The sequence below is a fragment of the Bos taurus genome, chromosome 2, assembly GCF_002263795.3.
Source record: "Bos taurus isolate L1 Dominette 01449 registration number 42190680 breed Hereford chromosome 2, ARS-UCD2.0, whole genome shotgun sequence".
NCBI lineage: Eukaryota > Metazoa > Chordata > Mammalia > Artiodactyla > Bovidae > Bos > Bos taurus.
In genome coordinates, this window is record NC_037329.1 from 119243713 (window position 1) to 119254588 (window position 10876).

Here is a 10876-nt window from a genome sequence, read left to right on the forward strand (position 1 = left end):
TCCGTCCATGGGATTTTCCAGGCAAGAGTACTGGAATGGGGTGCCATTGCCTTAAATATTTAAGTTGTACTATTTTAGCAAATTTCAGTTATAACACTGTATAGTATAACTGAAATTTGCTAAAATAGTACAACTTAAATATTCTCACACACACAAAAAGGATAAAAATGTGAGGTGTTGGATGTGTTAATTAACTACTTGGGAAATCCTTTCACAGTATATAGATCTATCAAATCACTACAATGTACACTTTAAATATCTTAAAATATTGTATGTCAATTATACCTCAAAGCTGAAATTTAAGCAAAAAACTAGAGCATCTAAAATTTTAAAAATAAAAGTATATAAACATCAAATGAAGTAAATTGCCTACAGTCATAACAAGGAAGAACAGAATATTGTTTAGAATGAAATGATATCCCTAGCAAATGCACAAGACTTTGCAGGAGTAGAAATGGTAAGATGTGAACCTCCCTGACATGCAGTGGGTGGGAGAATGAAATGAAATGTTGCTTCTTCACTGTGTGGATTTCTGCCTCCCTATTTTTCATCTATTAAATGAAGGCAGGAATGCCTGTTCCCTTTTGCAAGGGTATGCTCATGTACTAGGAATAAGGCAGAGTTGGTTCAATCCACATCCTCAAGCGACCTGAGTCTGAGAGTCTGGAAGGGAAACAGGTGGCTACCCAAATGCTCAGATGTGTAATTAAAGCTTCTCATTGTTCAGTCACTAAGTCGTGTCTGAATCTTTACCACCCCATGGACTATAGCACAACCAAGCTTCTCTGTCTTCCATCTCCCGGAGTTTGCTCAAATTCATGTTCATTGAGTCAGTGATGCTATCTTACCTATCTCATCCTCTGCCGTCCCCTTCTCTTTTTCCCTTCAAACTTTCCCAGCATCGGGGTCTTTTCTGATGAGTTGGTTCTTCGCAGGTGGACAAAGTATTTGAACTTCAGCTTTCGTATCAGTCCTTCCAAGGAATATTCAGGGTTGATGTCCTTTAGGATTGACTGGTTTGATCTCCTTACAGTGTAAGGGACTCTCAAGAGTCTTCTCTAGCACCACAATTCAAAAGCATCAATTCTTCAGTGCTCAGCCTTCTTTATGGTCCAACTCTCACATCCATACGTGACTACTGGGAAAACCATAGCTTTGACTATATGGACCTTTTTCAGCAAAGTGATGTCTCTGCTTTTTAATATGCTCTCTAAGTTGGTCCTGGTCAGCAACATGATGTCTGCTTTTTAATATGCTGTCTCAGTTCAGTTCAGTCGCTCAATCGTTTCCAACTCTTTGCTACCCAATGGACTGCAGCATGCCAGGCCTCCCTGTCCATCGCCAACTCCTGGAGTTTACTCAAACTCACATCCATTGAGTAGGTGATGCCATCCAACCATCTCATCCTCTGTCATCCCCTTCTCCTCTCACCTTCAATTTTTCCCAGCATCAGGGTCTTTTCAAATGAGTCAGTTCTTCACATCAGGTGGCCAAAGTATTGGAGTTTCAGCTTCAGCATCAGCCCTTCCAGTGAATATTCAGGACTGATTTCCTTTAGGATGGACTGGTTGGATCTCCTTGTAGTCCAAGGGACTCTCAAGAGTCTTCTCCAACACCACAGTTCAAAAGCATCAATTCTTCAGTGCTCAGCTCTCTTTATAGTCCAACTCGCATATCCATACATGACTACTAGAAAAACCATAGCTTTGACTAGATGGACCTTTATTGGCAAAGTAATGTCTCTGCTTTTTAATATGCTGTCTAGTTTGGTCATAGCTTTCCTTCCAAGGAGCAAGCATCTTTTATTTTCATGGCTGCAGTTACCACCCACAGTGATTTTGGAACCTAAGAAAAGAAAATCTGTCACTGTTTCCACTTGCTCCCCATCTATTTGCCATGAAATGATGGGACTGGTTGCCATGATCTTAGTTGTCTTAATGCTGAGTTTCAAGCCAGCTTTTTCATTCTCCTCTTTCACCTTCATCAAGAGGCTCTTTAGTTACCTCCAGCTTTATTCTGTGGCCAGCAGAGTCCTCCCAACCCCTCATCTCCAACCCGTAACCAGGACCACAGTACCTGTGCAGAGTAAAGGCAGGGGTGTAGGAGGTTTGTTTCCAAATCTGCCTTTTTTATTTTTTAGTTTTATAAAAGTGAATTATTTGTTGAGTTTTAAAGCACACCAATGGCACAAAGTTCAGAAAGTTCAAGAAAATACACAATGAACTGTCTCCTCCCTCCCTGTCCTCTAGCCACTCTGTCCTAGGACAGGGCCAGCAGCAGTCTCTCTATCCTTTCAGATTCACCAGTGTGTTTACAATTAGATATATGTATTATATTTCATACAAATGCAGTCATACTATATACACTGTGCTGAACTCTCCTTTCTTCTTCAGTAACTAAGTTTATGTCCTAACTCATTCCGCATCAATGCATGCAGAGCTGCCTCGTTCTTCTCAATAGCTACAGAGTGTTCCTTGAGTGGAAGGGTCATTTATTTAACCAGTCTCCATGCTGGACATTTAGGGTTGTTTCCTATGTTTTGTTATTATAAGTTTAACAGTAAATAATCTTAAAAAAATTTTTTAATCATTTATTTTGTTGTGGCTCATGGGCTTTCTCTAGTTAGTGGCACACAGGTACCAGTTCCCTGACCAGGGATCAAACCTACGTCCCCTGCATTGCAAGGCAGATTCGTAACCACTGGACCACCAGGAAAGTCTCCTCTTTTATTAATACTTTTTTTTTTTGGCACTCCATGTAGCATGTGAGATCTTAGTTCCCTGACTAGAGATGGAACCCATGCCCCCTGCACAAAGTTATAATCACTGGATCACCAGGGAAGGCCAATAAACCTTCCTACATACTTCATTTTGCACATGTGCAAATTACACTTGTAGAATACTTAATTGTAGGACAGTTGGGTCAAAGAGGATGGCCTTTCATATTTTGATAGATGCTTTCTTAAATGCTGCCTTTGGCTGGTTTTTTGGGCTTCCTTGGTAGCTCAGATGGTAAAGCGTCTGCCAGCAATGTGGGAGACCTGGGTTCAATCCCTGGGTTGGGAAGATCCCTGAGTTGGGAAGATCCTCTGAAGGAACTGGCAACTGACTCCAGTATTCTTGCCTGGGAAATCCCATGGACGGAAGAGCCTGGTGGGTTACAGTCAATGGGGTCACAAAGAGCTGGACACAACTGAGTGACCAACACTTTCACTTTCACTTTGGCTGGGTTTTTGGTGGCAGTTCCACCTGAGAGCGATCCCACCTGCCCTGGCCGGCTGGGGTTATCTATGGCCCAGAGCACTATACCCCTTGATAGAGGAGGGACTGGGTGGGGGAGAGGTGGGAGGCTACCATACCCCCTAGAGGCATCATTTTAGTTCTTTTCCCTGAATTTTCACAGTGGAGACTTTGACCAGCTTCTGACACCAGCCCAGAGCCCCAGAGGTACTTGAGTAGCTGTGGGCCACCTCTTCGGCTTGTGGCCTGGCACAGCCGCACTGCCGTGGCCTGGCCAGCCCCCAGTACCCACTGCCCCTGTCTGCCCTGAGGCTCCCACTCTGGGCATCCGTGGGCAGTTCTGGACTCTTCTGACGCACCCAACCACAATGGGCTTCATGTGAATGTGAGGGTCTCCCAGGCCCTTGGAGGAAGTCTGCTGATCTTCAGAAGGGTTAGTGCCAGTTCCCAGTTCCTGGTCTCCAGAAGCCAAATGCCTCCATTAGGCTCCAACCAGCAAAGAAAAGTCACATCAGATATTTACTTATTTTTAAATATTTATCTGGCTGCTTTAGTTGCAGCACACGGGATCTTCCTTGCATCATGTGGGCTCTAGAGCACTTGGGATTAGTTGCCCCACAGCATGTGGAGTCTTATTTCCCCAACCAGTGATCAAACCCCAATATTGCATGGCATATTCTTCACCACTGGATCACCACGAAAGTCCACATCAGGTATTTAAAACAGAAGGAGTTTGGGAACTCCCTGGCAGTCCAGTGATTAGGACTGTGCTTTCACTGCCAAGGGCCTGGGTTCCGTCCCTGGTCTGGGAACTAAGAGCCTGCAAGCAAGCTGTGAGGCGCAGCCAAAAATGAAAACAGGAGTTTAATGCAGGGAATTGGTTACCAGGTCGATAGGATTACTGAGAGGCCAAACGGAATGTCAGGCACACACTGTGATCCCCAGAAGGCTTGTCCACTGAAGGTAGGTCCACAGTGGGGGGACCAGGGCTGCACCCAAGGAAGCTTCCCAGAGGACCAGTGGGCACCTCTCTTTGCCAGGAGAACAATTCACAGCCTGAAGTCCAGTGCTCAAGCCTGCCGGAGCCCAGAGGCCTGGGGTGTCTGCTATGAGGCTGTGAAGATGACCAGGTTCCCTTGACCAACCCGGCCTGCTTCTATCTTCTGGGGCATCCCTGAGGCCTCGAGATGCTTTCCAGAACTTTCAGCCAGATTTCTGAAGAGGGATCCTAAGGGCTTCCTCCCCTGCCAGGCCTTGCTTGGCATTTAGGCCAATGTTTTCATGCTCAAGGCAACTTATGCCTCTACTGCCTGTGGGGCTCAGAGACCTGAGTCAAAAGACCCAGCATTTGTCTTCCCAAGAGCCTGCGAAGCTTCATCCGCCAACTCGGGGGTCAGCCCTCAGGTCCCCAACCACACAGGGACCAGGAGGCCTCTGAGCCTGATGGAGGAGGGCTGGCAGTTCAGGCCCCCAGTCAGCTCTCCCGTCTCCTACATCCCAGAGGTTGACCACACTGGGGAGAAATCTTGTGATGACACAGGTCGGGGATCTCCAACTGTTCCACCCTCAGCAGCTGCCTAGGAAGTCCCCCAGGAGCTCGCGTTCCCACCTCTCCAGCATCTGTTCCGAGTCTCTTCTCCCAGAAGGCTCCTCACCCTTCCCCTTCCACAGTCACCCCACCTTCTACTTCCTGGAGAAAAACAGACCCTCCCCCAGGGCATTCTACTTTCTCATTTACAACAGCCTTAGGCCCTGGCTCTCCACCCTCAAGGCCCAAGGGAAGCTAGAATCCTTCTCTAAAACAACACCTTTCCCTGGGGCCAGGAGCCCCTCCCACCCGCCTCCTGGGCCCTACTCCATAATTGGCCTACTCCTACTCATCAGCCACACCTTTCATTTCAGTATCCTTCCCTTCCTTGGTCCTTTATAGGAACTAATTTCCACCAAGAATGGAGAAGAGTTGCTGCCAGACCCTGCAGGGCCTCCAGCACTCTTCCTTGGGAGGACCAGGCACCCTCTTGGGGCCCAGCCCAAAGGACACTTTCTGACCTTAGCTTCCTGGACCTCTTTCTCTTGACCACATCTTCCCTGGGACTTCTCGGCTGCCTCCTTCCTCTTTGCCTACCTTCTGTCTGCTCCCTCCATGCTCTCTCCCTAGATGAGCTCTTTGGCCTCGTGACCTCAACTCTCTTCTGTCTATACCCCCACGTCCTGCCCTCTGCTTGGGGCACCCTCTCTGGTTTACGCTCCACCTTTCAGGGATGACTGCCCCCATGATGGCACCCAAACAGGGTCTCTGCAGGAGCCACCTTCCTCCGGGACTCCAGGCAGCTCCCTTTGGTGTCCTATACATCTTCAAATTCCAAGGGTTACAAAGTCAGTTTCTTCCTCCACTCTGAACTGCCACCTTGCGTACCTCCGTAAATAAGACACAGCAACCAGTCCTCCCGGGTCAGAGGCGGTGTCTTAGACTGCTCTCTCCCAAGGCAGGGGCTTCCCACAGCCTGGCCCTCAGGGGTCTTTGGAGTCCTCCCCCTACTTTTCCCTCTGCTTCTCTCTTATTTCAGGCTTCATCATCCTGCTTGGATTAAAGCAGCAATTCTGAACTGGCCTCTCTGACACCTGTCTCTCCCCTGTAACTTACTCTATCTGTAGCCACATCAGTATTTTTTTTAATCAATGGACCCAAGCATATTCTAATAATTAAAAGATTGCAATGACTTCTAGGCAACAGGGTGACCCTCCAGTGCCTCAGCCTGAAACCATTTACCACAGATTGGGACTTGAACCCACATGGTTTGGACTCAAACCCAGCCAAAACCCAGTATGGGACTCGTACTCACATGGCTGGGACTCAAACCCAGCCAAAACTCTGCTTGGGACTTGAACCCACGTGGCTGGGACTCGAACCCAGCCAAAACCCTGCTTGGGACTTCAACCTGAAGGAGGAAACAGACAGAGCTGGACTCCATCTTAGGCCAGGCTGCGAACATTAGGCTACACGCATGTTCACCCTCCCAATGGACTCTGAACTTTGTGCCCGCTCTCTATAGAAATGGCATACCAATGGAAAACCAGACCCCCCCCCGCCCCAGATAAAAGAGCCTCAGGACTTGTACTTGGACTCTCCCATCGCCTAAAAGAATATGCTAATTATCTCTGTAACAGAGCAAAATTGTAAATTCCATTATGTTTATCGGGATATGACCACAGGCCTATTGATAAATGTCCACTATTTAACTATCTTTTCTATGGGAATGGTCTTGATCCCTGTCTCCTGCACAATGTCACGAACCTCATTCCATAGTTCATCAGGCACTCTATCTATCAGATCTAGGCCCTTAAATCTATTTCTCACTTCCACTGTATAATCATAAGGGATTTGATTTAGGTCATACCTTACTGGTCTAGTGGTTTTCCCTACTTTCTTCAATTTAAGTCTGAATTTGGCAATAAGGAGTTCATGGTCTGAGCCACAATCAGCTTCTGGTCTTGTTTTTGCTGACTATATAGAGCTTCTCCATCTTTGGCTGCAAAGAATATAATCAATCTGATTTCAGTGTTGACCATCTGGTGATGTCCATGTATAGAGTCTTCTCTTGTGTTGTTGGAAGAGGGTGTTTGTTATGACCAGTGCATTTTCTTGGCAAAACTCTATTAGTCTTTGCCCTACTTCATTGCATATTCCAAGGCCAAATTTGCCTGTTACTCCAGGTGTTTCTTGACTTCCTACTTTTGCATTCCAGTCCCCTATAATGAAAAGGACATCTTTTTTGGGTGTTAGTTCTAAAAGGTCTTGTAGGTCTTCAAAGAACCGTTCAACTTCAGCTTCTTCAGCGTTACTGGTTGGGGCATAGACTCAGATTACTGTGATATTGAATGGTTTGCCTTGGAAACGAACAAGATTATTCTGTTGTTTTTGAGATTGCATCCAAGTACTGCATTTCGGACTCTTTTGTTGACCATGATGGCCACTCCGTTTCTTCTGAGGGAGTCCTGCCCACAGTAGTAGATATAATGGTCATCTGAGTTAAATTCACCCATTCCAGTCCATTTCAGTTTGCCGATTCCTAGAATGTCAACATTCACTCTTGCCATCTCTTGTTTGACCACTTCCAATTTGCCTTGATTCATGGACCTGACATTCCAGGTTCCTATGCAATATTGCTCTTTACAGCATCGGACCTTGCGTCTATCACCAGTCACATCCACAGCTGGGTATTGTTTTTGTTTTGGCTCCATCCCTTCATTCTTTCTGGAGTTATTTCTCCACTGATCTCCAGTAGCATATTGGGCCCCTACTGACCTGGGGAGTTCCTCTTTCAGTATCCTATCATTTTGCCTTTTCATACTGTTCATGGGGTTCTCAAGGCAAGAATACTGAAGTGGTTTGCCATTCCCTTCTCCAGTGGACCACATTCTGTCAAATCTCTCCACCATGACCCGCCCGTCTTGGGTTGCCCCACAGGCATGGCTTAGTTTCATTGAGTTAGACAAGGTGGTCCTAGTGTGATTAGATTGACTAGTTTTCTGTGAGTATGGTTTCAGTGTGTTTGCCCTCTGATGCCCTCTTGCAACACCTACCGTCTTACTTGGGTTTCTCTTACCTTGGGCGTGGGGTATCTCTTCACGGCTGCTCCAGCAAAGCGCAGAGTTCCAGAAAAACATCTATTTCTGCTTTATTGACTATGCCAAAGCCTTTGACTGTGTGGATCACAATAAACTGTGGAAAATTCTTCAAGAGATGGGAATACCAGACCACCTGATCTGCCTCTTGAGAAATTTGTATGCGGGTCAGGAAGCAACAGTTAGAACTGGACATGGAACAACAGATTGGTTCCAAATAGGAAAGGGAGTTCGTCAACGCTGTATATTATCACCCTGTTTATTTAACTTATATGCAGAGTACATCATGAGAAACGCTGGACTGGAAGAAACACAAACTGGAATCAAGATTGCCAGGAGAAATATCAATATGCAGATGACACCACCCTTATGGCAGAAAGTGAAGAGGAACTCAAAAGCCTCTTGATGAAAGTGAAAGTGGAGAGTGAAAAAGTTGGCTTAAAGCTCAACATTCAGAAAATGAAGATCATGGCATCCGGACCCACCACTTCATGGGAAAGAGATGGGGAAACAGTGGAAACAGTGTCAGACTTTATTTTTCTGGGCTCCAAAATCACTGCAGATGGTGACTGCAGCTATGAAATTAAAAGACGCTTACTCCTTGGAAGGAAAGTTATGACCAACCTAGATAGCACATTGAAAAGCAGAGACATTACTTTGCCAACAAAGGTTCGTCTAGTCAAGGCTATGGTTTTTCCTGTGGTCATGTATGGATGTGAGAGTTGGACTGTGAAGAAGGCTGAGTGCCGAAGAATTGATGCTTTTGAACTGTGGTGTTGGAGAAGACTCTTGACAGTCCCTTGGACTGCAAGGAGATCCAACCAGTCCATTCTGAAGGAGATCAGCCCTGGGATTTCTTTGGAAGGAATGATGCTAAAGCTGAAACTCCAGTACTTTGGCCACCTCATGCGAAGAGTTGACTCATTGGAAAAGACTCTGATGCTGGGGGGGATTGGGGGCAGGAGGAGAAGGGGACGACAGAGGATGAGATGGCTGGATGGCATCACTGACTTGATGGACGTGAGTCTGAGTGAACTCTGGGAGTTGGTGATGGACAGGGAGGCCTGGCGTGCTGTGATTCATGGGGTCGCAAAGAGTCCGACACGACTGAGCGACTGAACTGATCTGAATGAGTGGGAGGACTGTTCCAACTCTTTTGGAGAGGGGCGGAGATTTCTAGGATTGGGGTCACCACCCACTCCTTGGTCTTTTAACAGTGCCTTGGAACTGTCATGGCAGCTCTGGGTGTGTCATTTTACTTGCTGATTGGGGATCAAGGTCTAGTCTTGTCTGCCATCGTGGTCCTATTTGATTCTGATCAGTTTATGTTGTGTCCTTGGGTTATGTCATTCTTTCAAAAGTTGTGCCCTGCCCCTTTCCCTCCTGTTACAATCCCACCATTGAAAGCCCACTTTCTGCTGCAGAGAAGGGACTAAAGTGTGTCACCCAGGTCCTGGTCCTATACTCAACTGTGAGCTCCAGGCTTCAGCCAGCTGGACCACTGACCTTCCGCGAGTGGGCCCTCTGGGCTGTCCCACATGCATCCTTCTTGCATGCCTTCCCCTGAGACTACCTCTCCTCACCTCTGCCTCCTGGTCAACCTTCCACACTCAGCCACCTCTTCCTGGAGAGACCCCTGTTATCTGCAGACTAGCTCGGAAACTTCTTAGCACCATCTGTCACAGAGCTTGTGGAAGCACAGTTTGCTTCCATTTCTGTTTCCCTACTCAGCAGTGAGCTTTTTGAGGTTGTATGGAATTCATTCTTTGAACCCTGGGCTCCGCAATGTCAGCAAACAGTTGGTGTTCAGTAAATGTTGATTCTGTGAATGCTGTTCACATAGGTTAGAGCTGTTGGAGGAACTTGGGATTAGCCAGAGAGTACTCAGGAATTCTCATGGGTATTTCAGAGTGTGGAGATCGCAGATACTCCAGAGAATAAGGCAGCTGCTTCCAGGCCCTTCAGTCTAACCTCAGTCTGTGGCCACCTTATCTAAGCCCTGCCTTTCCTGAATCCCCACTGTCCCCTACTGGGTCACCACCTCTATTCCTATCCATTCCTCCAGTTGTCCTCCTGGATCTGGGAGAGTCAAACCTAGATCTAGGGCCCTGCCTTGTGTGGAGGATTGAAAGACGGTGAGATTGAAAATAGTGGAGGGTCTGGATCTCAGTTTTGTAGATTCAGAAACCGGAAATTTTAAAAGATAATTTATACTTCATGTATATTAGGATGACTGCTATTAAAAAAAAAAAAACAGAAAACAACAAGTACAAGTAAAGAGGTGGAGAAATCTAGAACCCTGTGCACTGCTGCTATAAATGTAAACTAGTGCAGCCATCATGGAAAACAATGGCCCTCAAAAAATTAGAAACAGAACGGCCCTATGATCCAGCAATAACCCTGCTGGGTATGTATCCAAAAGAATTGAAAGCAGGGTCTGAAAAACTTTTGCACACTCTTTTCAACAGCCACGTTTAGCTATTATAATAGCCTAAGGTCCCAAATGTCCATCAGCGAGTGAATAGATAAACAAAATGAAAGGAAATTTTAATGCATGCTATGACATGGATAAACGTTAAAGATATTATGCTAATAAGTGAGTCACAAAAAGCAAATACTGTATGATTTCACTATATGAGGTATCTTGAGTAATCAAGGGCTTATTCCCTGGTGGCTAAGACAGTAAAGAATCTGACTGCAACGTGGCAGACCTGGGTTCGATCCCTGGGTTGGGAAGATCCCCTGGAGGAGGGCATGGCAACCCACTCCAGTATTCTTCCCTGGAGAATCCCATGGACAGCAGCAAAGCCTGGCAGGCTACAGTCCGTGGGGTCCCCAAAAGGTCAGACACAACTGAGTGACTAAGCACAGCAGAGCAGAGCACAGCACAGAGGAGTCAAACTCACAGATACAGGAAGTAGAAAGGTGGTTGCCGGGGCCAGGAGGAGGGGCAGCTGGGAGCTGTTGTTTGTGAATGGTATAGTTTCAGTTTTGCAAGATGAAAAGGTTCC